Source organism: Carcharodon carcharias, chromosome 4, assembly GCF_017639515.1.
Source record: "Carcharodon carcharias isolate sCarCar2 chromosome 4, sCarCar2.pri, whole genome shotgun sequence".
Taxonomy (NCBI): domain Eukaryota; kingdom Metazoa; phylum Chordata; class Chondrichthyes; order Lamniformes; family Lamnidae; genus Carcharodon; species Carcharodon carcharias.
The window spans coordinates 78457442-78485012 of NC_054470.1; positions in this window are offsets into that span (position 1 = coordinate 78457442).

Below are 27571 nucleotides of genomic sequence, written 5' to 3' on the forward strand. Positions count from 1 at the left end.
CTATTATTGACTGAATTGCATAGTGCTCACCCTGGCATACCTAGAATGAAAATGTTAGTGTGCAGCAACATTTTTAAGTTAGCATCTGAATTTTCCAGATTAATGAGTGCACTCCTTCATTCTGATATTTAAGTGCATGTTCCCTTATAACTGTTACGGATGTCCCTGTATCCACCTCAACTCGGATGGGTTTCCCATTGATTTCCACTGTCATGTAGATTGGCTCTGTTTTACCCATTTTTAAGTTGTATAGTGAGTAAATATCTGACTTTGTTTCTGCCGGTTCCTCTATTATGTGGATTTCACGAATTCTATCTTTTTGCTTAAAGTTTTGTCTTAATCTATCTTTACAATGTCGCATAATGCGGCCATTACGATGGCAGTAGAAACATTCAATTCTTTTCAATTGTCATTCACTTGCAGGTTGTCTGATTCCATTTCAGCTATTATTATTGTGGGTTTTCTCTGTTAAACCATTGCTTTTTGCTGGTCTGTTAAAGGTAGCTGTTTCACACCTTTCCGTGGAGCCCTGCGCTTCCACACCATTTCTATCCGGTGCTTCCCTCCCAATGCAAAGGTCAACACCATTTTGTGCTCCCTTGATTGCTTCTGAAACCTGACTGCGCTTTCCATTGTGAGCACCAACTCCAGCACTTTGTTGAAGTCTAAATTAGTTTCTGACAACCACCTTTTTGAATGGCGTCTTCATTAATCCTTCATGCTAACCGGCCTCTTAACATGCCGTTAATCGAGGTTCCAAACTCTCAGTGCTGTGTCAGTTGTTTTAAAGCTGCTATATAGCAAGTGACTGTCTCTCCAGGGGTGCGACACCTCGAATTGAATTTGAAACGTTGTTACCAAGGGTTTTGGTTGGAAGTGACTTTTCACAAGATTTACCAACTTATCAAAGCTCTTGGAATGTGGGGTGTTGAGTGCCGTTATACTACAAATTAGGCTGTATGTTTTACTGCCACATGTTGATAAGAGGATTACCCACCTCTTCTCCTCCCCCGTTATGTCATTGGCCCAAAAGAAGAACATGGCCATATATAATGTATAATACATGTAATATAATGTGGTCAGTTATCGGTGGTCTGATTAAATGGTTCGATACGGCCAAACTGTGGCATACTGGAGGAAGATAACTTTGACAACTATGATGAAAGCTATACTTACAATCACCTTTCAAGGTGCGGCTGATTTACTTCTGTCTAATTTTCGCGGCTTTCCTTGGTGTCATCGACTGGTTGTGTTTTGCCTCGTCACCAGTTGTTATGTTCCTTCTATCGCGTCGCTTTGCTCAGCGAACACGGTTGCACGTCTATCTACTGGTGAGTGAGCTGGTAAGCAAGATACTGCAGATGCAGAGAACAATTAAGATGAAGTACGTTCTGTTTATTAACACAAGTAACAGAGCACCAACACATGTGGCCTTCTCCAACTAGACCCTATTCTAAACTACTGATTAACATAGTAGCCCACGCTACACAGCAATTGTGTAATATAATCATGTGGTGAATCTGCTCACATTCGCTTAAAGATGTATTGCACCTCAGATTACCACACCTATGATCTGCTCTATAAGGGAATGTGTGGAGCTGTGAGTAAAATTGTACCTCTCCTTTGAACGACTCTGAGGGTGGCGCACTGGTGTCATCAGCAGCCCTGCAGTTGTAATGGTCCCTTGAAAATCCTAGGCACCTGGGAGTGACTCGGGGTGTAAGAGCCATGGCAACTCCCAGGGTACCATGCACAAAAGTGCAGTACGTGCTTCCGATGATCATACACCAGTTCATCGATGGAATGATAGCTCTTGCAGTTTATAAACATTAGGGCCTGCTGCCATGGAGCTCATATAGCCACATGGCTGCAGTCTATTACACCCTGCACTCCTGGGAAGCCTGAGGTGGCAGCAAAGTGGGTGAATCTTCCAGCCTGGCTATCTTCGCCCAGAGCAAACCTGACATAATGATGGGGCTTCCTGTAAAAGGCACCTGTGACTCCCTTTGTGCATTGATATGTTGTGGACTGAGAAATGCTGCACAGGTCCCTTGTTGAACCTTGGAAGAACCAGAGGCAAATAAATTGAGTGCTGCAGTCACTGGCAGGGGATACCTTCCAATTCCACGCGGCCTCAGGTCTTCATGAAGAATGTGGCACATGTGATGTTCCAGAGCTCAGGGCAATTGCAGATGTGCACGGTATTGCCTCTCACTCATTTGTAAATAGGAGGCTCTTCTACGATAAACCCAAGGTCTGTGAGTCATCCCCATTTTCTGGGTCTCTCCTTATGACCCTCCTGTTCATGCTCTGGCTCTGCTTGGCCATGTCCCTCCTGCTGGAGCTATGCACGGAGTCACCTCTCCCTACTTCACCTCCTACATTGTATTAGGACCCTGACAAAGGCAGCATTGAGCCCTGGATCCATATGTGCTTTTGCCTTCTCTCTGAAAGGAAACTTTGAAGTCATCAATGATTCAAGAGACAAGAAAGTATAGATCAGAAGATGACACATTTGGAAACTGTAAGTGGCAATAGCTTTTCCTGCCCTACTTGGATGGTGGCTGATGCTGCCTTGTCCTTGAGATACTAGCACACACACCAAGGTGACCAAGATGGCATCGCAGATATGTAAACCTTGAGCCTCGTGTGGTATGCTAACGTTTCAATGAGATGAATGACCCAACCTAGCTCTATGCTCCAATCTCTGATGTGGCATATTAATGACCAATCAGTTTTTTAAAAATCATTTACGGGATGTGGGCATCGCTGGCTAGGCCAGCATTTATTACACATTTATTAACATCACTAATTGCCCTCGGGAAGGTGGTGCATAGCCACTTTCCTGAACCGCTGCAGTCTCTATGGTGTTAGGGAGGGAGTTTGAGGATTATGACCCAGCGACAGTGAAGGAACAGTGATATATTTCCAAGTCAGGATGGTGAGTGGTTTGGAGGGGAACGTACAGGCAGTGGTGTTTCCATGCATCTGCTGCCTTTGTCCTTCTTTATAGTAGCAGTCGTGGGTTTTGAAGGTGCTGCCTAAGGAGCCTTGGTGAGTTTCTGCAGTGCACGCTGTTGACAGTGTGTGTCCTTGGTGGAGGGAGTAAATGTTTGTGGAAGGAGTACCAGTGAAGTGGGCTGCTTTGTCCTGGATAGTGCCAATCTTCTTTAGTGTTGTTTGAGCTGCACTCATCCAAGCAAGTGGAGGGTATTCCATCACAATCCTGACTTGTGCCTTGGTGGACAGGCTTTGGGGGGTCAGGAGGTGAGTTGCATGATTCCTAGCATCTGACTCACTCTTATAACCACAGTATTTATAAGGTTAGTCCAGTTCAGTTTCTGGTCAATGGTAACCCCCAGAATGTTGATAGTGGGGGATTCAGCAATCGTAACGCCACTGAATGTCAAGAGGCAATGGTTAGATTCTGTCTTGTTGGAGACGGTCATTATCTGGTATTTGTGTAACATGAATGTTACTTGCACTTGTCAGCCCAAGCCTGGATATTGTCCAGGTCTTGCTGCATTTGGACATGGACTGCTTCAGTATCTGAGGAGTCATGAATGGTGCTGAACATTGTGCAATCATCAGTGAACATCCCCACTTCTGACCTTAGGATGGAAGGTTATTGATGAAGCAGCTGAAGATGGTCAAGGGCACTACCCTGAGGAACGCCTGCAGTAATGTCCTGGAGCTAAGATGCTTGACCTCCAACCACCACAACATGGTCAATGAGTGGATGCCCTTTGGCCCATTAGGAGTATCAAATCTGGTGAACAGGTGACAGGCCTTCATTGATGGAATATAATATATGATACAGCTGTGCCTCCTTCACTATTGTCTGTGTTCACAAATTCAAAATTCCTATCTGTTACTCTTGAGAGGCAGTGACTGTAATGTGAAACCACTGAGTTCTGAGTGGTCGTTTAATGAAGTCATTGGCTCTCAGTGGCTTTCATCATAAGGAGTTCTTCCTCCTTTCTTTCTAAGCAGACTCCTGCTTATTCCTGTGACAACAAGAAGTTAGAGGCGCCTGAGAAAGACCCTCTAGTATTTGCCTTTCCTTCTCATTGTCATTCTACAGCCTTCCTTCCCCATTGGTGTTCATCAACCCCACCCTCGCCTCACAGCCCACTCTCGGTTGTGGTGCTAGTTTCTGCATGAGTACCACAACACAGTGGTGTTCTTCAAGACAATGTAGGCAAAGGGCAGGAGCAGACCAACCCTACAGCCCCAGCAGTGTGACATTCATTGCAACAAGACTGGCGCAGTGCCATGGCAGGTTGGCTATGTATGTTGCACTCACCTTGAAGTTACCAGTGAACTGAGGTCCGCCTTGTGCATGCCATCCCTCTTCAAATGGTTTTGAGGCCAATGTAATTTCCTGCTGGTGCGATGTAAGTTTGGGAAGCCTGACAAGATTCCGGCAAGTAGCTGCTTTAATGAGCATTCATGAGATGTTAATGAATGCACATGGTGTTCATGCTAGTAGTCGGTGGGATAACTGACCTGTTATAAACCCACCACCAGGAGAATTGCAACTTGTTTTTATGCTGGCAAATTTGCAACTTTTTGCCTGCCGCTGGATTCTCTGCTCTCATCTGCCATGAAACCCACTGTGGACAGGATGGAAAAATTCCGCCCCACAAGTCAGAACTACCTCAGCGTTCAATTACAAACAATCTCTATCAATCAGTGCTCACCCTTTTAACTCATATGTTTAACACACCTTCACACACTTAGCATTATTGCAAGCCTTGCATCCATAACTCACAGCTTGCATATACTGGCAGCTATTCAACTATGACAGCCAAATTATCCAAACATATTACAAGACACACAATCACACTCTCCTCTCTTTCTTGCAGAGAGGATGGCACACAACTGGAGTCAGCTGAAATTAATTGGAGGGGAACAAGTGCGCCTGCATGCTTCAGCTCCCATATGGGATAGACAGTGTCAGCCTTCATGGAAAGGGGCACTGCTGAGACCTTGGCTGGATCGGTGGTGGTGAAGGCTATTCACTTTAATGGCCAGCTTGTGCAACATGCTATAAACAATGACATATCTTGATACCTACTCAGCAGACCCAGAAGGAAAAAAGAGTTTGAACCAGAACTATTATTTCCCAGTTTTTACTGGTGTTCCATTTCAAGGTATACAAGACCAGTTCGGACCAGTATTCTTATTTCCCAGTTTTTACTGTTTTTTCCTTCTGGGGAGTCTTGCAGGGTCGCTCCAGAGCAGTTCAGGCCATGGATGAGATACTTCAGGTCATTAATTTTATGTTCCATCATTTTCCTTGTGGCAGCATTGAAGGTCTACTATGTGCATTCGTGTGGGTTCTGGACCAGAATCATAAGGCGGGTCATGAGTGGGTAACCCATGTCACCCAGTAGCCAGGCTTTGACTTGCCATGGTATGTAAAATGCAGGTGGCACACAGGACCACCAGAGAATGAAGGAATCATGATTAGTGCCAGGGTAATGGGCATTGAGCTACATGATGTGCTGCTTGTGATCATATACCAGTTGCACATTGAGGGTGCAAAATTCCTTTCAGTTCAGCAAAATATTAGAGTTCAAATGAAGTACATGCAAAACAAGATTTAAGCAGACAATGGCACCAGGACTATCAGGAAGCCTGCAATTCATGTAAACCTTCATGCGCATTCCACCTGCCTCCATTCGGCAAGAGGGAATAATTTTTTTTTATTCATTCAAGGGATGTGGGCTTCACTGGCTGGACCAGCATTTATTGCCCATCCCTAGCTGCCCTTGTGAAGGTGGTGGTGAGCTGCCTTCTTGAATCACTGCAGTCCATGTGGTGTAGGTACACCCATAGTGCTGTTAGGAAGGCAGTTCCAGGACACAGCAACCGTAAAGGAAAGGCGATATATTTCCAAGTCAGTTTGGTGAGTGACTTGGAGGGGAACTTCCAGGTGGTGGTGCTGCCAGCTACCTGCTGCCCTTGTCATTCTAAATGGTAGTGATTGTGGGTTTGGAAGGTACTGCCTAAGGAGCCTTGGTGAATTCCTGCAGTGCATCTTGTAGATGGTACACACTGCTGGTACTGTGCGTTGATGGTGGAGGAAATGAATGTTTGTGGATGTGGTGCCAATCAAGCGGGCTGCTTTGTCTTGGATGATGTCAAGCTTCTTGATTGTTGTGGGAGCTGCACTCATCCAGGCAAGTGGGGATTATTCCAACACACTCCTGACTTTTGCTTTGTAGACGGTGGAGAAGGAGGGCTTTGGGGAGTAAGGAGGTGAGTTACTTGTCACAGAATTCCTAACCCCTGACCTGCTCTTGTAGCCACGGTATTTATATGGCTAGTCCAGTTCAGTTTCTGATCAATGGCACACCCCAGGATGTTGATAGTGGGCGATTCAGTGATGGCAATGCCATTGAATGTCAAGGGGCGATGGTTAGATACTCTCTTGTTGGAAATAGTCATTGCCTGGCACTTGCATGTGCGAATGTTACTTGCCACTTGTCAGTCCAAACCTAAATATTGTCCAGGTGCATTTGGACATGGACTGCTTCAGTATCTGAGGAGTCACAAATGGTGCTGAACACTGTGCAATCTTCAGGGAACATCCCCACTTCTGACCTTGTGGTGGGAGGAAGGTCATTGATGAAGCAGCTGAAGATGGTTGGGCCTAGGACACGACCCAGAGGAACTCCTGCAGTGATGTCCTGGAGCTAAGATGATTGACCTCCAACAACCACAACTATCTTCCTTTGTGCTAGGTATGACTCCAACCAGTGGAGAGTTTTCCCCCGATTCCCATTGAGTCCAGTTTTGCTATGGCTCCTTGATGCCACACTCAGTCAAATGCGGTCTTGATGTTAAGGGCAGTCAATCAGCTCAGGAGTTCAGCGCTTTTGTCCATGTTTGAACCAAGGCTGTAATGAGGTGAGGCACAGAGTGGCCCTGGCAGAACCCAGGCGTTAGTGAGCAGGCTATTACTAAGCAATTGCCGCTTGATAGCATTGCTGATGACCCCTTCCATTACTTTACTGATGATGGAGAGTAGACTGGTGGGGCAGTAATTGGGTGGTTTGGATTTGTCCTGCTTTCTGTGTACAGGACATACCTGGGCAATTGTACACACTGCCTGGTAGAAGCCAGTATTGTAGCTGTACTGGAACAGCTTGGCTGGGTTGTGGCAAGTCTTCAGTACTATTGCCGAAGTATAGTCACGGCCCATAGCACTATCCAGTGCCTCCAGCCATTTCTTGATATCATGTGGAGTGAATCAGATTGGCTGGAGACTGGCATCTGTGATGCTGGGGACCTCCAGAGGAGGCTGAGATGGATCATCCACTCGGCACTGTTGGCTCAAGGTTGTAGCAAATGCTTCAGCCTTATCTTTTGCACTGCTGGGCTCCCCCCTCATTGAGGATGGGGATATTTGTGAAGCCTCCTCCTCCAGTGAGTTATTAATTGTCCACAACCATTCACGGCTGGATGTGGCAGGACTGAGAGCTTAGATCTGATTCATTGGTTGTCGGTTCGCTTAGCTCTGTCTATCACTTGCTGCTTATGATGTTTGGCATACAAATGGTCCTGTGTTTAGCTTCATCAGGTTGACACTTCATTTTTATGTATGCCTGGTGCTGCTCCTGGCATGCCTCCTGCACTCTTCAATGAACCAGAGTTGATCCCCGGCTTGATGGTAATGGTAGAGTGGGGGATATGCCGGGCCATGAGGTTGCAGATTGTGTTCGAGTACAGTTTTGCTGCTGTTGCTGATGGTCCACAGTGCCTCATCGATCCCCAGTCTTGAGTTGCTAGATCTGTTTGAAATCTATCCCATTTAGCACGATGGTAATGCCACACAACTCAACAATAAAGTCATCGTTCTTTGAATAGAAACCTCAGTGAACTCTCATATGCAGCAGCACACTGCAAACTTGCATTTTTCTCCAGAAGCAGCCTGAAAGGACCCAACTGCATAAATGATAAGCTCCACTATAACTTTCTTGGCCACAGCAATGCTGTTCTGGCTCTGTTGCAGCTGTGGCTGCAGTAGTTGACTGATACAAGTCACAACCTCTTTAGCAAAGCAAAGATGCCACAAACATTGGACGTTGAGAATTGATCCTTCAAGACCCTCTGTGGATATGGTCTCCTGCTGGGAAACCTTCTCTCTTCCTCCCCCTCCTTTTTCCAGCAGCTGGCTGTGTTCTTGTTACAAACCCCATAGAGACCGATAACTTTCAAAAAGAGGTGAATTTTCCAGTGACTGATGGAAAGAACTGAAAGGCATGATTTCACATTTTAAGATTTCATATTCAGAACCAAAGGGAAATTAACATAGATCAAGCATTACTTATAGGCAACTAATACACGAAACAACAGAAAAAGTACTTTTGCGTTAACTAATTAATGCAATTGAGATACATCTTTTGAACTCATTTTGCTGTGTGCATCATTTCTGGCAAACATGTAGCATTATAGGAACAGTTCCACAGTAACTCTCTGCTCTCCAGGAATCTCACTTCTCATTGTCATGCTAGGTTGAAATTTCCAGTGTCCTTTGAAAATTGTTTCATTCTGCCCAAGTTTTCCCAGATCTGATATTCACCAGTAAGGCCCATCTGGGGAAGGCATGCTGTGAGAAGGGGGTACCTCAGTAATAATGAACTCAATGAAAGAATTAAGTTCTCTGCACACCTCCAATTTTCAAACTTGGCTCTCCCAGTATTCCTTCTCCTCCTAGTAAAGAACATGGAGTGCACGGGTGAGGAAAGCATAAGGAGAACAACAAAGACTGCGGGCAGCAGCAAGAAGAGAAGAAACTCCCAGCAGTCTTCCAGTGTCCTGCACAAGATATCCTGTAGAAATTTAGCAAAACGTGGCAACCCAGGACAAAGAAAAATGGATGTGGAAGAATCGGCGAAATTACAGGATGATACTGTAAAAAACGGGACAGTTGTTCAAGCCCAATTTAGCCTCCCAGGAATCTAATTCCTAAAACCCTGCTACAGGATCAGTTTCGCTGTGATATAATGTTGTGAGTGTCAGTAGCATTTTAGCACCTTGCCCGAATTACTAGGACCCATGGATAAATCATGAGCATTACAGAGGGTCACTTTAACTTAAATCACTGGGCAAGAAATCCATGGCATTTGGTGCAAAGCTAATTTTATAGTGTGCTCAATATCACTCTACATTGATTATTTTTCCATTCATTTTCCATTTCCCCAGCCTGCAGACATTGAAGGATAAATTTTCTGTTGCATTCCTCAATTTCTTCAGAATAAATCCAGCTTGCCACATCTCTGCCTATTGGCTGAAATCATCAAACACATTGGGGAAGGATCAAAGCCTGAACCCTTTCTAGTTTGTGTACCTCAGCATAAGAGCAGGAGGTGTATTAGGACAGCTTTTTAAATCAGTCACAATTAAATAAGATCAATTTGAACTTTTTCTTCTTTTTCTCACTGGTATCTGTGGATGGATTTATGTTGACATGATTGGGATTCCAGTTTGCTGGAGTGAATATTAGGGATGTCAATTGTTATTTCAAGTTACAGCGATAAATTCAGAGATGATTCAGCATGAGCTGTGTAAGTTGATTTCAGTGCATTGTCAGGTTCAGGAACCTTTCCAAGCCAATATGCCTGAAATCATCAGTATTCATGGTTGAAATAAAAAATACTGAAGACCTAAAGGAATGAAAGGTCAATTTTAATTATAATCTTGAAAGAGGTCCTAATGGCAAGACTTCATCTTTAAAAGGTCATTTTAAACCCGACTCTCTGTCATATTCAATTGTTTGTTCGAATATTTTCCTGTGATGCGATTTGTCGATTCAACATGGACTGCAATGGTTCAAGAAGGCACCTTCACCTTCTCAAGGGCAATTAGGGATGAGCAATAAATGCTGGCCTCACCAGCAACTCCCACATCCCGTGAATGAATAAAAGAAAAAGCATGCTTTCTAGGTTAATAAGTTATTCCCGGGAGGGTCAGTTAGTTGTTATTGAACATGATCAATTAGGATTGGCTTATTAATTATTAGGAAGGAAACTATAAAATAGGAGTTTGTACTCTTAAATAAAATTTGAGTTCAATATCTTGTTCAAATCGAATGACAACCTTGTTACTTCAATAAAGTGCATGCTTTGCATTATTTTCATTACTGAAATTACTGGAGTGTGACCCCTCAAAGGCAGTGCCTTGTTTGCACAGTAATTGCAAATAGGCTTAAATTGACAGGAACGAATGGGGAATGGATCTTTTTTGAATCAAAGTATGGACACTTTGTGATTTGTAATTTTTTAGTGGATAGCCCTGTATTAGGAACATAGGAATTTGCTAGACAGAAAAGAATAACAAAGTCTGTCTTATTTACCTTCTACTACCCTGGTAGTCACATGACACAATAACAGGTCTTATACTCAGCATAGATGCTACATGCATTGATGCCCCCCGCAAACATTTCTGCGACTTCACCCTTTTGCCAATCCCAGATGAAGCATCAAAGGGTCAGCAGAGCCATCATGGACAAGACCATCGGGCACAAGATAAGATGCACGAAGGCAAAGCATGCCCCCTTTCCATGACAGTAGCTGTCATATTTAGGTGAGTTTTTAAAGTCTTTAAGAGGGTTAGTGAGTGGGTGAGGTGGGTGGAGTGGGTGAGATGAGTGAGGTGGGTGAGGCGGATGAGTGTTTGTGGCAGTGGTTGAGTGGATGAGGTGAGAGAGTGTTTGACTGGGTGGCGGTTAGTCAGGCGGTGGGGTATTCAGGTCAGGTTAGTGATAGTCAGATGGTTGGGGATAGGTTGGGTGGGGGCTAGTTGGGTTGGGGAGGTAGTTGGGTGGTCGGGGATGTAGTTGGGTTGGGTTGGGGGTGTAGTTGGTTGGGCGGGAGGAGTGGTTGGGGGAGTAGTTGGATGGGGCAGTTAGTCAGGTTGGGTCAGGGGGATGACTGGGGTGTTCAGTTCAGCTATGCTGGCTAATCACTGAGTTAGACCAGGTATTAACCGGAGTAACATTGCCTAGTATCCAGGTAAGCCCTACATATCTGGCCCAAGACTCCTCCTTGAGCTCAGTGTCAGAGACATTTGTGGAGGTTCCTGGGCAATGGAAATCAGCCCATTGGGAGTTTTAAACTTCCCAGGCAATTTCAGCATATTCCTGTGCACCAGGACTTCTGTGGGGTCCTGACATACATCTCCCAACTCCCATCTCCTACGATCTGGATACCAGGAGATTTGGGCCAGTGATACTGGAGCTGTTAACTAATCATACCAATCAATCTGTATCAACAGATAGAGGCATGCTGCAAGGAAATACCCTGTGACAGAGAACCATAGTTCCAAAGTCAACTGTTCCTCCCAGGCATATTACTCTTCCAACATGTCATATCTGAAATAGACTGTCACCCAAAAAGTTATTTTCTGAAAGGTATCTAATTTGCTTTTGAATTAATGAAAAAACTAACAGCTCTTGTTGACTCCCTAGGGAGTCTGTTCCATAGATTGGCTACTCAATCACTGATTTTTTTAAAATTCATTTATGGCATGTGGGTGTTACTAGCTAGGCCAGCAATTATTGCCCATTCCTAATTGCCCTTGAGAAGGTGGTGCTGAGTTGCCTTCTTGAACTGCTGCAGTGCCTGTGGTGCAGGTACACCCAAAATGCTGTTAGGGAGTTCCAGGATATTGACCCAGTGACAGTGAAGGAACAGCAATATATTTCCAAGTCAGAATGGTGAGTGGCTTGGAGGGGAACCTCCAGGTGGTGGTGTTCCCATGTATCTGCTGCCCTTGTCCTTCTAGATGGTAGAGGTCATGGGTTTGGAAGTTGATGTCTTAAGGAGCCTTAGTGAGTTATGGACATCAATATTAACACAAACCACCCCAACCCACCAAATGACCAGTGGGAGAGGGTCAGTGGGGGAGTAAACATTTTTAAAAGTGGGATGCCTCTGCTGCATGCCACATATGTGCTGTCACCACTCTCACACCGATAGGTTTTATGGTATGGTATGGTTCTATGGTTCCACCGTGGCGAGGCAGGGCACTGCAAAATATATCTAAATCAGGCTTCCACACTGCTGCACAGTTTTCCCTAAAACTTAACATTAAAAATGAGGTGGGAACTATCGGCTCAAGAATCTAAATGTTTTTTTGCAGCACTCCTTGTAGGCCAGGAAAAGCATACCTGCCTCCAACTCTTCAAACAAGTCTTCCACCGCTCCATTGTTCATTGCTTTCCCTCTTGCCACTCATGTGGACCTACCTCAAGCCCTGATCTCCAGCAATGCCCCTTCTTATTGTCCCTTTCTTCCCTACACCCTCCCTCATCCCCAGGCCATCCCCAGCCTCCTATTGCACTTCCTTTTATCCCAACATGCCATAATATCCAACTTTTTTCCACTCCTGATTTCCTCTAGTTTTCCCACTGTAAGTCCTGATCGTTCACCTTCTCCCCTCCCAACTGCCCGAACCATCCGCAGCAATGTCCTCTGACCCCCTGGTTTTTACACTGGCCAGCCCGTTAATTTGGCCAATTGCTGGCTGGGAAACAGAAGATAAATTATCATGAGTGCCTGCTTCTAATTTTTTTTTATCGCTCATGGGATGTGGGCATCACTGGCTAGGCCAGAACCTATTGCCCATCCCTACTTACCCATGAGAACTAAATGGCTTGCTAGGGCATTTCTGAATCAACCACATTGCTGTGGGTCTGTAGTCACATGTAGACCAGGTAAAGGTGGCAGATTTCCTTCCCTAAAGGGCATTAATGAACCAGGTGGGTGTTTAGAACAATGGACAATAGGTTCATGGCCAACATTAAGCTTAATTCCAGATTTTTTTAAATTGAATTCAATTATCACCGATTTCAACCCGGGTCACCAGAGCATTACCCTGGGTTGCTGGAGTGCTAGCCCAGTGACAATACCACTGCACCACCGCCTCCATGCTTCTTGTCTTAAAGAGTTGCCAGGTTGGTTTTGTCCTTCCTGCACCCTCCCTGTCTCCGTATAAATGTTGGAGCTTTTGGTTCTGCAAAATCATTTTGAATTTAACCCTACTTGAAGTACAGGCCATGTCCTGTGATTCTACTGTTCAAGTCAAGGTGAAATGACATGTTATGGTCCTGACAATGTTGAATCTTCAAGCATTCGTGCAGCTCAATTATGCATTCTTTCAATAGCTGAAATATTATTTTTGTACTACGTGACTAGAACTAGATGGTGCAATACTGCACTGCAATGTAATCTGACTGTAATGACCGATGGAACAAACTCTCAACTCAAAGTTAATAATATAAAATATCTGGTGATGGAGTGCAGAGGACATCTGATTTCTGTTAGTCTCAGATTAATATAATCATGATCAATTTCAGGAACCTAAGAAATGGGAGTAGGAGTAGGACATAAATCCCCTCATGTTAATCCATCATTCAATAAGATCATGGCTGACCTTTGAGCTTCATTCCACTTTCCTGCCCAATCCCTATATATCTCGAGTTCAAAAATCAATCGATCTCAGGCTTGAATAGCTGAGTATCCACAGCCTCTAGGTTAGAGAATTCCAAAGATTCACTACCCTCTGAGTGAAATATTTCAGTGTTAAATTGTCAATTCCAGAGACTATGAAACTATTCTACTCTTACAGGAAAACCCTTTCAACACAGGGACCAATCTAATGAACCTTTATTACAATCCACTATGGCAGGCATATCCTTCTTTAGAAATGGAGATAAAGGGAGGAATTTACAGCCAAGCTGCAGGGCCCACTGTTAAGACTGGTGGTGGGAGTCGCTTGTGTTCATGCATTGAGAGGCCAGTCACACAAGATCTTCCAGCAGCCAGCCAATTAACAGCGGGGTGGTACAGCAGCCAACCTGTCACAATGTGGAGGCAGGGAGCAAGGCAGCAGAGGTGGCATCAGTTGATGTTGCAGATGCCAACAACATAATTAAAAGGCTGACAGCAACGCATTCACTGCTGACTGCCTGCAGATTCTACAGATTGCCTTCCAGGTCCATTAGACTGCCTGCCAAACATACAAATGTACAAATTAGGAGCAGGAGATGGCCACTTGGCCCCTCAAGCCTGCTTCACCATTCAATAAGATCATGGCTGATCCAAATGCCACCTCAACCCCAAATTCCTGCCCACCCCCGATAACCTGTCACCCCCTTGTTAATCAAGAATCTATCTAGCTCTACCTTAAAAATATTCAAAGACTCTGCTTCCACCGCCTTTTGAGGAAGAGTTCCAAACACTCACAATTCTCTGAGAGAAAAAAATTCTCATCTCTGTCTTAAATGAACAACCCCTTATTTTTAAACAGTGACACCTAGTTCTAGATTCTCCCACAAGGGGAAACATCCTCTCCACATCCATCCTATCAAGACCCCTCAGGATCATTAAGTCGCCTCTTACTCTTTTAAATTCCAGTGGATACAACCCTAACCAGTCCAGTATTTTCTCATAGTAGAACCTGCCCATTCCTGGTACTAGCCTAGTAAACCTTCTCTGAACTTGTTCTAATGCATTTACATCTTTCTTTAAATAAGGAGACCAGTAATGCATGCATACTCCAGATATGGTCTCACCAGTGCCTTTATAAATGAAGTATAACCTCCCTACTTTTGTAATCAATTCCCCTCACAATAAATGATAACATTCTATTAGCTTTCCTAATTACCTGCTGTACCTGCATACTAGCTTTTTTGAGATTCATGCACAAGGACACCCAGATCCCTCTGAATTGCAGAGCTCCGCAATCTCTCACCATTCTTTTTATTCTTCCTGCCAAAATGAATAACATCATAATGGAACTTAAGAACATAAGAAATAGGAGGAGGAGTAGGCCATTTAGCCCCTCAACCCTGCCATGCCATTCAATAAGATCATGACTGATCTGCCCCAGGCCTCAACTCCTCATAGCCCTCAACTCCTGATATTTCAAAAATCTACCTACCACCTCCTTAAGTACTTTCCATGATCTAGCCTTCACTATCCCTTGAGAGAAGACTTTCCTTCACATCTCAGTTTTAAATGCGTGTCCCCTTATTCTGTAACTAGGTCTCCTAGTTTGAAATTCCCCCACTAGTGGAAACATCTTCACAACAACTACCCTGTCAAGCCCCCTCAGAATATTGTATGTTTCAATAAGATCATCCCTCATTCTTCTAACCTGTTTGGCCGTTCTTGATAAGTCACCTCCTTCATCCCAGGAACCAGCCTAGTGAACCTCTTTTGAACTGCCTCCAATGCCAATGTATCCTTTCTTAAATAAGGGAGCCAAAATTGTACACAGTACTCCAGGTGCAGCCTCACCAACACCCTGTGCAATTGTAACAAGACTTACCTATTTTTAAACCCCAACCCCCTAGCAATACAGGCCAAAATTCCATTTGCTTTCTTAATTACTAGCTGTGCCTGCATGCTAATCTTTTGTGTTTCATGCACAAGAACACCCAGATCCCTCTGTGCTGCACTTTTTTGGAGTCTCTCTCCATTTAAATAATAGTCTGCCTTATGATTCTTCCTACCAAAGTGCATGACCTCACACTTTCCGACATTAAACTCCATCTGCCAAGTTTTTGCCCACTCACTCAACCTGTCTATATCCCCTTGCAGATTCCTTATCCTCACCACAACATGTCCTTCCACCTATTTTTGTATTATAGCAAATTTGGATATATAACACTCTGTTCCCTCCTCCAAGTCATTAATATAGATCGTGAATAATTGAGACCCTAGGACTGATCCTTGTGGCATTCCCTAGTTATGTCTTTGCCCGTATGATATGCCATTTTCCAGATCTTTGCCCACTCACTTAACCTATCAATATCACTTTGTAGAATCCTTACATCCACTTCACAATTTACTTTCCTACCTATCTTTGTGCCGTCAGCAAATTTAACAACCATTCCTTCGGTCCCTTCATCCAAGTCATTTATATAACTTGTAAAGAGTTGAGGCCCCAGCACTGATCCCTGTGGCACACAATTCATCACATCCTGCCAACCAGAAAAATACCCATTTATGTTAACTCTCAGCTTCCTGTTAGCTAATCAATCTTCTACCCATTCTAATATGTTACCCCCTAAACCATGAGCTTTTATTTTCTGCAAAAGCCTTTGATGTGGAAGTTTATCAAATGCCTTCTGGAAATCTAAGTACAGTACATTCACCAGTTCTCCCTTTATCCACAGCACATGTGACTCCCTCAAAAAACCCCAATAAACTGGTTAAACATGATTTTCCTTGTACAAAACCACATTGACTCTGCTTGATTGCCTTGAACTTTTCGAAGTGTCCTGCCATAACATTTATAATAATAGCTTCTAACATTTTCCCTATGACAGATGTTAAGCTAACTGGCCTATAGTTTCCTGTTTTCTGTCTCTCTCAATTTTTGAATAAAGGAGTTATATTTGTTATTTTCCAATTTAATGGAACCTTCCCCGAATCCAGGGAATTTTGGAAAATTAAAACGAGTGCATCATTTATCTCACTAGCCACTTCTTTCAAGACCTTAGGGTTAGGTCCATACAGACCTGGGGAGTGTCAGTCTGCAGCCCCAAAAATTTGTTCAATACCACTTCGCTGGTGATTCTAATTTTGCCCAAGTTCCTCCCTTCATTCCATTTCCTGATTTGTAGCTATTTCTGGGATGTTACTTGTGTCCTCCATAGTGAAGACCAAAGCAAAGTACTGGTTTAATTCATTCGCCAACTCCCTACTTTCCATTATCAATTCCCAAAATGCACTCTCTATAGGACCACCGTTAACTTTAACTATTTTCTTATTTAAATATCTTTAGAAACTCTTACTATCTGTCTTTATGTTACTACCTAGCTTTCCCTCATACTCAAATTTTTCCCTCCTTATTAATCTTTTTGTTATTCTTTGTTGTTCTTTATATCCTTTCCAATCTTCTGACCTGGCACCTGTCTTTGCGTAATTGTATGCTTTTTCTTTAAATTTGATACTGTCTTTAACTTTTTGGATTAACCAATTTAATGGTGGGCCCTCCCCTTGGAGTTTTTTCTTTCCCATTGTAATGTATATGCTCTGTGCATTCTGAAATATCCCTTTAACTGTCTGCTAATTAACTTCTATTGACATGTCCCTTAACCTCCTTCGCCAGTTCACTTTAGCTAGCTCTGCCTTCAGGCCCTCATAATTGCCCTTATTTAAGTTTAAAATACTAGTCTTGGGCATACTCGTTAACCCTCAAAATGAATATAAAGTTCAGTCATATTATGATCGCTGCTACCTAGGGATGCCATCACTCAGAGGCCATCAATTAATTGTACCTCATTGCACAATACCTGTTCTTGTATACCTGCTCTCTAGTTGGCTTCAGAACGTGCTATTCTAAGAGACTATCCTGAAAACATTCTATGAACTCATCTACGCTACCTTTGCCCATCTGATTTTTAGAGTCTATATGTTGATTAAAATCGCCATGATTATTGTTGTACCTTTCTGGCAAGCTCCCATTAGCTTTTCTCTTATAATCTGTCCTGCTGTGTAAATACAGTTAGAGGGCCTGTATATCATTCCCTCAAGTGTGCTCTTGCCTTTATCATTCCTTGTCTCAACCCAAACTGCTTCTACATCCTGGTTTCCTGAACTTAGATCATTCCTCTCTAATGTGCTAATGCCATCATTAATTAACAGAGCCACCCCTCCACCTTTTCCTAACTTCCTGCCTTCACTAACTGTCACGTACCCTTCAATATTCAGGTCCCAATCTATGTCATCCTGCCATTGACAGGATCAATTATACAATGAAAGGACCTGCCCATCCAACCTTAAGGTTGGTGGACAGGCCAGGAGCCCCAGCAGCAAATGGATAAAACATGAAACCTCATCCATCGGCGGGATGAGGTTTCATGTTGGGTTTTAAAAAGTTTAATAAACTTATTATGTAAATTATGAACATGTCCCATCTCATGTGACATTGTCACATGAGGGGGACATGTTAGGGAATATTTTCTTTTCTATTTTTCATATTTTTAAAAGTGTCAGCGATCTCCCTGAGGCAACACTCAGCCTCAGGGAGATGTGCGCTCTTTCATGTGCATGCATGAAAAAGCGCAGTCTTGCTTTTGGGGAAATCCCCCCTGCCCGCACAAGAAATGCATAGCACTTCCCATCAGACCTCATGCTGGGCCGGCCTTAATTGGCCCGCTCGCGTAAAATGGTGCTGAGCCTGCTTCTCCAGCGGGGATCGGCTCCCCGCTCGCCGGAGATTGGGTCAGGCCCGCCGGTCTGACCAGCAGAAAATTCTGCCCCAAGTCTTCACTCAGTTAGTTGGCTGTACTCTGTTTGCCAAGGCTGCACTAAACCACTGGTAAATCAACCTTGTAAATCAGAAAACTGAATAGAAACTTGCAGCCACAGTGGCAGATGGAATGCCCTGTTAACCCCACGCTTCAGTGAAGCCTTCCTGCAGGCTCTCGACTGGGAGCAAAGGCAAAGTGAGAGATCCTCTTCCCTAGGGAGAGTGAGGGCTCTGCCTGACCCAGCAAACCTGAACAGAGATTACAGAGGAGGTCAGCAGCCATGGGCTCACCCAGAGAACCTGGCTCCAGTGCTACAAGTCTGACAATGACCTCATTTGCTCTGCCAAGGTGAGTACCCAATACCTCATTTCCCTTTGGGGCTTACATGTGGGAATGCAAGAGGGTGCATTTGATGGAGAGGGGAATGATCATCCAGTTGGTAGCAATGGGAACAAGCAGCAGCAGATGCTGCCAGAGACATGGCTATATCGCCGTGAGAGATGCCTGCCTGGCCTTGCTGACTCCTGCAAGGTCTTTCGAGAGTGGCTGCATGCCAGAGGCATGCATGTGCCCCAAATATAGGCCACTGGGCTGCCAGCAGCATGGGTGTTGTGCTTGTCTCTGCTGGGAGAGTAACAGTGTTCATCCTTGTGTTTGCAGGAGAAGAGAACACACAACATAAAGGAAAGGGTCAAGACAGGCAGGAGGCTGGCAGGGCAACATGGCGGCTGCTCCATCACTTATGGCGAGGCAGGAGTGCCCATACAAGACAGTGAGTGACTAAGTGCAGGATCAGCTGCTACACATGAGACGTGATGCTCAAATACCCAACATTAGACACATGGAGCTCCATGTCAGGCATGATTGGGATGAGGCAATGGGCAGCCCTTAGCCCTTCAACCAATCTGTTCTCCCATGCATGTTCAGGCCAAGAGCAGAGAGCAAGTGAGACTGGGAAACAGCTGGCTGCTGAGGAGGAGGAGGAATTTTTGGAGACTGCATTGTCATATCATTCCCGCATACCCCCCCCACCAGTGCAAATACTCTCACGTCGATGGGTATCCATCCACAGTTAGATTCAGGATCATAATCAGGTAAGCAAATAGAAACATAGAAAATAGGAGCAGGAGTAGGCCATTCGACCCTTTGAGCCTGCTCCGCCATTCATATGATCATGGCTGATCATCCAACACAACAGCCTACTCCCACTTTCTCCCACTATCCTTTGATCCTTTTCACCCCAAGAGCTGTATCTAACTCCTTCTTGAAAACATGCAACGTTCTGGCCTCAACTACTTTCTGTGGTAACTAATTCCACAGGCTCACCACTCTCTAGGTGAAGAAATTTCTCCTCATCTCAGTCCGAAATGGTCTACCCCATATCCCCAGACTGTGACCACTGGTTGTGGACTCTCCCACCATCGGGAACATCCTTCCTTCCTGTCTAGTCCTGTTAGAATTTCTATGAGATCCCCCCTCGTTCTTTTGAAATCCAGTAAATATAATCCTAACTGACTCAATCTCTACACATATGTCAGTCCCGCCATCCCAGGAATCAGTCTGGTAAAACTTCGCTGCACTCCCTCTGTAGCAAGAACATCCTTCCTCAGATAAGGAGGCCAAAACTGCACACAGTATTCCAGGTGTTGTCTCACCAAGGCCCTGCACAATTGCAGCAAGACATCCCTGTTCCTGACCTCGAATCCTCTCGCTTTGAAGGCCAACACACCATTTGTCTTCTTTACTGCCTACTGCACCTTTATGCTTACCTTCAGCGACTGGTGTACCAGGACACCCAGGTCTCGTTGTACATTCCCCTCTCCCAATTTATAGCCATTCAGATAATAATCTGCCTTCCTGTTTTTGCTACCAAAGTGGATAACCTCATATTCAGGACCCTAGTCTCAGAATCAACTATGTCACTGTCCATCTCACTGAAGAATTCTATCATATTATGGTCGCTCATCCCCAAAAGGCCTCACACAACTAGATTGCCAAATATTAATTTTTCATTACACAACACCCAATCTAGGATGGCCTGTTCTATAGTTGGTTCCTCAGCGTATTGGTCCAGAAAACCATCCAGTATGCACTCCAGGAATTCCTGCTCTATGGTATTGTTACTAATTTGATTTACCCAAATATATATGCAGATTAAAGTCATCCATCATTAGAGATGTTCCTTTATTGCATGTGTCTCTAATTTCCTGTTTAATGCCATTCCCAACATCACCACTATAGTTTGGGGGTCTATATACAACCCCCACTAATGTTTTTTGCCCCTCAGTGTTTCTGAGCTCTACCCATACAGATTCCACATCATTGGAGCTACTATCTTTCCTCAGTATTGCATTAATTTTCTCTATAACCAGCAATGCAACTCCACTGTCCCAGAGCAGCTGTCGGAGGCTGTGACAGCTGATGCCAATGACAGGAGGACTATGGGAGGCTAGGACCATGCTAGGCCCCAGGCTGATGATGGGATTCTGGATTCATTGGCAACATGGCAACTGCTGCAGCTGCACTGAGAGATAAGGGAACATCTTGCAGATCTGCCAGAGGTTTTGGGCACACAAATGCAGATGATGGAAGAATCCATCCAGACCATGAGCACTACCTTGTCTCTGATGCAGGCATGCATGGCTTCGTCTATCAAGAGATTGTCGGCATTCATGGTCAGCCAGATCCAGCAGATCGGTCAGTGGATGTTGGAGATGTGCACAGGCCTGCATGCCATCGCTCTGTTCATGAGTTCTATGGAGTGTTGGCTTGGTGAGAAGGGGATGAGGTGACTGGATTCTCCACCTGATCCTCGTCCTTCTCAGGTCAGCAAGGAGGTAAAAATGTACCTTTCAAGGGAGGAGGAGTGGTTGCCTTCTGCATCTGGGGACACCTGTTGAGGCACTCTGAGTGTGGAGAAGGGCTCCTGAGCCCTCTATTGGTGACAATAGTGCCTCAAGTAGCCATAATGCCAGACGAAGATCCCACATCGGACAGCTGCCTTGGTCACCCAAATACACTGGACACCATGGTCAGCAGCCTGCCTCCATTGCAGGAACAGGTTGAAACAATTTAAGAAGAGCACCAATCTACACGTAAGGTTCAGGCATGAAAACAGTATGTACATGTCAAACTTTGCATTTGTTGTGCGTGTAACAATAGGTTAATGAATTGTGGCATCGCCCTCCAATTCTTGATGCTCTTTGGGAGTTCATTTACAGCCTGTCTCTCTCAATGGGCTGGAAGTGATGGACTAAGCCATGTGCAGTCATCACTTAAGCTTTGCCAATGTTGATGATAGAGTGGAAAATGAAGGAGGCATAGCATGGTTGCAGAAAGGTAAGGTTTTTATTAGAATGGTTCCGACAGGTAAGGGTCATGAGAAACAACTAAGTATAAGTGCATCCAGACTCTCACTTGCACAAAGCTCATTGTGTCTTACCTGTTGTCCACGGGGTCCTTCATCATGCATTATCTGATCAGCAGCTCCCTTCACATCGTCAGAGGTTGCATCATAATGCACGAGATCCACATTGTTCAACACCTCCCTCTCTGCAGGGCCAAGTTGTGCCAAACACCATGAAACCCTGGCTGGGGCATACTGATCAATCACAGCATCTCAATTGCATCTTCAGGGGGCCCCTGGCCTGTTTGATCGTTCTTCAGGTTGCCTTGGGCAGGTATTGTATCTCTCTGTATCCATTCCTCATTGGTATAAGCGGCCATGTCTTCAGTGGGTAGCCCTTAACTCCCAGTATCTATCTTTGAAGGCGGCCGGGGAATGGAAAAGCTGTGGCACCTGGGACTGCCAAAGTATGTATGCATTGTGGCTGTTTCCTAGGAGCTGTGCACAGAACTGAAGGATCTGTCTTTTGTGGTCGCAGACCAACTGTACATTCAACAAATGGAAGCCCTTCCTGTTGATGAAAGCCATTGGTTAATGTGTGGGAGCTTTAATGGCCACAGACTCAGAGTCAATCACACCCTGCACCTGGGGGAAACTAATAATGGCCCCCCTCTGATGGACTGCTCTGCTTGACTGTTCAGATCAGTGCAGCAGTACACATAGTCTCTGGTACTCTTAAATAGGGCACTGACCAACCAGAGTGCCATGAAAGGATAATAATTTTCACAATATTTTTCTGGTTTATTGTAAAGTAGGTGTATGGGAGTAAGTATAGTTGGGCCGTCTGTGTTTGATTTAATTACATTTGGAGTCAACTAGACTGCAAGCTTTAACTCATCAAAAGAAGCTAGGTGCTTGATATGCCACTGAGTAAACATGGATGCTGGCTTAACATGTAAGGTGTGAAGGGAATTTGCATTTTTAGATAATCAAAGGAAGATCTAGATTTCAAAGGGTTCTCAGTCTGTTTACAACTAGCCAGGTAAGCAAGGCTAAGGAATGTGTTTATTTTTCCCAAAGTTTCTGACAATAAATAGTAGCAACATGAAAGTTTTCATATTGCGAAGAAGATACAGTTTCAAAGAAATAAGAAACAGTATAATTAACATATTAAAAAAAGAGAAATATTTATAAAGGAAAATGAGGCTATGTGTCAGAAGGTCATGTGAGATCTAACAGAAATGTGTGAAATAGCCTTAATGAAACCTCCATTATTTATGCATAAGTCTGCTGTCTACCAAAACTAAAGCTGGAGAAAAGCCATTTGGATTACCATTGTCCAGGGTACAGTGTTAATTTGCTGTATCTATTTAAAAATCTAAAATATATTTTTGGACCATTACCTTAAAGGGGGTGTAACTGGGAGTCAGGTTAATTAGGAATTTTAGGAGTTATTATAGTAGTAATTTATAGTCTAATGTGCTTGAAATATTTTCTTTTGTTAATAAATCATTTAATTTAATTAAAAAAAATATCTAAAAGTCTTGGTAGAATTATTACTCCTGAATTCAATGCATGCATCTCGTAACAAATGCAAATTGCAAAACCTTTGTGATAGTGTGACTAAGTTTCCCTCATGGAATTGATCCACCTAACGCACATCACCTGCCACATCATAACAAGTAAACTACACTAGATCTGGTAATATCCAATGAAACTGAATTATTTAATGATCTCAAAGTGAAGGTAGCATAGATATTAGTGATCATAATATTATTGAATTTCATGTTCAGTTAAGGCAGAGAAGAGTGGATCTAAGACTAGTGTTTTAATCTTAAATAAGGGCAATTATGAGGGCCTGAAGACAGAGCTGGCTAAAGTGAACTGGAAAATTAGGTTAAGGGATAAGTCAGTGGAGATGCAGTGGCAGACATTTAAAGAGATATACCAGAATATTCAGAAAAGATACATTCTAATAAGCAAGAAAGAAAGAAAGGGAAGGACATAGCACCTAACTAAGGAATTTAAAGATAATATCCAATTGAAAGAAATGGTGTCTAACTCTGCAAAGATAAAGAGGCCAGAAGATTGGACAGCATATAAAGAATGGCAAAGAATGACTAAGAGATTAATAAGGAGGGAGAAATTAGCATACAAAATAAAAGTAGCTAGAAATATAGGGAAACATTTTCTCCCCGTCAGGTGGGCTGGTCAGGAGCCGATCGCCACCTGCGATCAGCTGCGCACCGCCATTTTACAGCCAATTAAGGCCTGGCCAGCGTGACGCGTGCCCGGTAGTGCTCAGTGTTACCTGTGCAGGCAGGGGAAGGAGGGAGAGTCGGGGCCTGCACTCTTTTGCCTCAGGGAGATTAACTTCAAAATTAAAATCAAAAAAGGTAAAAATCATTTACACATGTCCGCTCATGTGACAGGGTCACATGAGCTTGGACATGTTTATCAAATGTTTAAAAACATATTTATTAATTTAATAAACCCTTCTTGAAACCTCATCCCGCCCATGGATGAGGTTTCATGAAAAATGCGAAGGCTGCCTGGGCTCTTTGTTTGCCTGCCAACCTTAAGACTGGTCTGTCAAATTGCTTAATTAGTTTATTAATGGCCTTAACAGGCCTTTGACAGTTTGGCGGGCGTGCAGCTGCCTTTGGTGCGCGCCCGCTGAATGAAAGATCAAAATGATGTGTGGTGATGTCGGGATGCATGTTAGCGTGCAGGACTTGCCCTGGCCATAAAAACAGATAATAATTACTTCTAAGGTTTTTAAGAAGGAAATGTGTAAGTAAAATGAATGTTGGTCCTCTCGAGAATGAGCCTGGAGAATTAATAAAAGGAAATGACAGATGAATTGAACAAATATTTTGTGTCTGTCTTCACTATAGAAGATAAAATAACATCCCAGAAATAAGTGTGAACAGGAGGTGAAATTAAGGGAGAAACTTCAAACAAATACAATCACCAGGGAAACAGTGCTGAGAAAATTATTAGAACTAAAATCTGAGAAGTCCCCAGGTCTTGATGGATTTCATCCTCGGATCTTAAATCAATGGCTGCTGAAATAGTAGGTTTTAATTTTCCAAAATTTCTTAGATTCTGGAAATGTCCCAGGAAACTACAGGCCAGATAGCTTATCATCTGTCATAGGGAGAATGCTGGAATCTATGATTAAAGAGGTTGTAGCAGGGCACTTAAAAACTCAATGCAATCAGGCAAAGTCAACATTGATTTGTGAAAAGGAAATCATGTTTGACTAATTAGAGTTCTTTGAGGAAGTAACAAGCAATGTTGATAAAGAGGAATTTGTGGATGTGCTGCACTTAGATTTCCAGGAGGCATCTGACAAGGTGCCATATCAAAGGTTACCACAAAAAATAAGAGCTCATAGTGTGGGGGCGGTAACATATTAGCAGAGATAGAGGATTGGTTAGCTAACAAGAAATAGAGAGTAGGCATAAATGAGTCATTTACAGGTTGGAAAAATGTGACGAGTGGTGTGCCACAGGGATCAATGCTGGTGAATTTACTATTTAAAATTTATACCAATGACTTGGATGAAGGAATCTATTGTACAGTTACTAAATTTGCTGATGATGCAAAGATAGGTAGGATAGTAAGTTGTGAAAAGGAGCCTGCAAAGAGATATAAATGGGGTAAATGAGCAAAAATTTGGCAGATGGAGTATAATGTGGGAAAATGTGAACTTGTCCACTTTGGCAGGAAAAATAGAAAAGCAGCATTTTATTTAAATGTTGAGAGATTGCAGAACTCCAAGGCACAGACAGATCTGGGTGTCTTGGTACATGAATCACAGAAAGTTAGTATGCAGGTACAGCAACTGATTAGGAAGGCAAGTGGAACGTTATTTATTGCAAGGGGGAAGATAGGCTGGGGTTCTTTTCCTTAGAACAGAGGGGTGACCTAATTGAGCTGTAAAAAATTATGAGGGGCCTTGTAGGGTAGACAGGAAAACTTGCTTGCCCTAGCTGAGGCATCAACTAGCAGAAAATTTGCTAGAAAAGCAGGGAAAGGTCAACTTTAACTGTTCTTTTCACTGCGACCTGTATTACTCCCGTAAAAGGAAACAATAAAACAACTATATGTGATGGGTCGATTTGACTTCCACCTGCTTGCTCTTATGTCAGCAATTAACTTATTCATCAATTCCTCTAACCAAATTATACTTCACATCTGCTAACACTCAGAAACAAAAAGCAACAAGACCACAAGACCACAAGACATAGGAGCAGAAATTAGGCCATTCGGCTCATCGAGTCTGCTCCGCCATTCAGTCATGGCTGATAAGTTTCTCAACCCCATTCTCCCGCCTTCTCCCCGTAACCTTTGATCCCCTTACTAATCAAGAACCTATCTATCTTGGTCTTAAATACACTCAATGACCTGGCCTCCGCAGCCTTTTGTGGCAATGAATTCCATAGATTCACCAATCTCTGGCTAAAGAAGTTTCTCCTCATCTCTGTTCTAAAAGGTCTTCCCTTTACTCTGAGACTGTGCCCTCAGGTCCTAGTCTCTCCTACTAATGGAAACATCTTCCCTACGTCTACTCTATCCAGGCCTTTCAGTATTCTGTAAGTTTCAATCAGACCCCCTCTCATCCTTCTAAACTCCATCGAGTAAAAACCCAGAGTCCTCAAACGTTCCTCATATGTTAAGCCTTTCATTCCTGGGATCATTCTCAAGAACGTCCTCTCCAGGGCCAGCACATCCTTCCTGAGATCCGGGGCCCAAAATTGCCCACACTATTCTAAATGTGGTCTGACCAGAGCCTTATAAAGCCTCAGCAGCATATCCCTGCTTTTATATTCTAGTCATCTCGAAATAAATGCCAACATTACATTTGCCTTCCTAACTACCAACTCAACCTGCAAGTTAACCTTAAGAGAATCCTGGACTAGGACTCCCAAGTCCCTTTGCACTCCAGATTTCTGGATTCTCTCCTCATTTAGAAAACAGTAACAAAGGCCTGCTGGTTTCTTATTTTACCACAGATAACCTCTAACTCCAGTCATCACTAGACATAATAACTGTCTTGACTATTGTTAGTGGGAAAAACCTAAGCCCACAATATACTTAATAGCTTATTGTGAAAATAAAGCCATTTGCTTTATCTGTGTGTATGGATATAAGAAGTGCACTACGTAATTAAAAACCAAGCACTTGTGCATTTTATGTACTGTGTGCCAACCTGGATCTGATCATCATGTGCAACATGTAAATGAAGTGGAATTCAGACTGTATGTCAGTAAGCACATGGATGAACGATTAACAGGTCTTGGTGCAAGTTAGAACGCGGGCAGTACAGTTTTGGATGAGCTGAAGTCTACAAAGGTTCAAAATTGAAGGCTGACCAGGATACCGTCAGAAAGTAACAAAACCATCATTTGGGTTTCAGTAGACGTTGGGCTGAAGTGAAGGTGAGGATGTTAATGCTAAAGACTTTGTTTCACTGAGAAACTTAACTCTCAGTTGTATGATTATCCTCTAGGTAATCCATCCTTACTGGGTCAGTCTCACATAAAAATGCTGCTTGGTAAAGGAACGCAAGAATTAGGGTCAGGAGGAGGTCATTCTGCCTCTCCAGCCTGCTCCACCATTTGATAGGATTATGGTTGATCTGATTTTGGCCTAAACTCCACCTTTCTGTCTGTCTCCTATAATCCTCACTTCCCTTGACGATGAAAAATCTAACTCAGCCTTGAATATATTCAATGACCCATCCTCCATTGCTTTCTGGGGAAGAGAATTTAATGGACTATGACCCTCTGTAAGAAAAGAATCCTTCACGATCTCCATTTTAAATGAGAGATCACTAATTTTTAAACTGCATCCCCGCGGTCTAGACTAGGGAAAACCATCCTTTCAGCATCCAGCCTGTCAAGTCCCCTCAGGATTTTATAAATTTCAAATAAGATCAC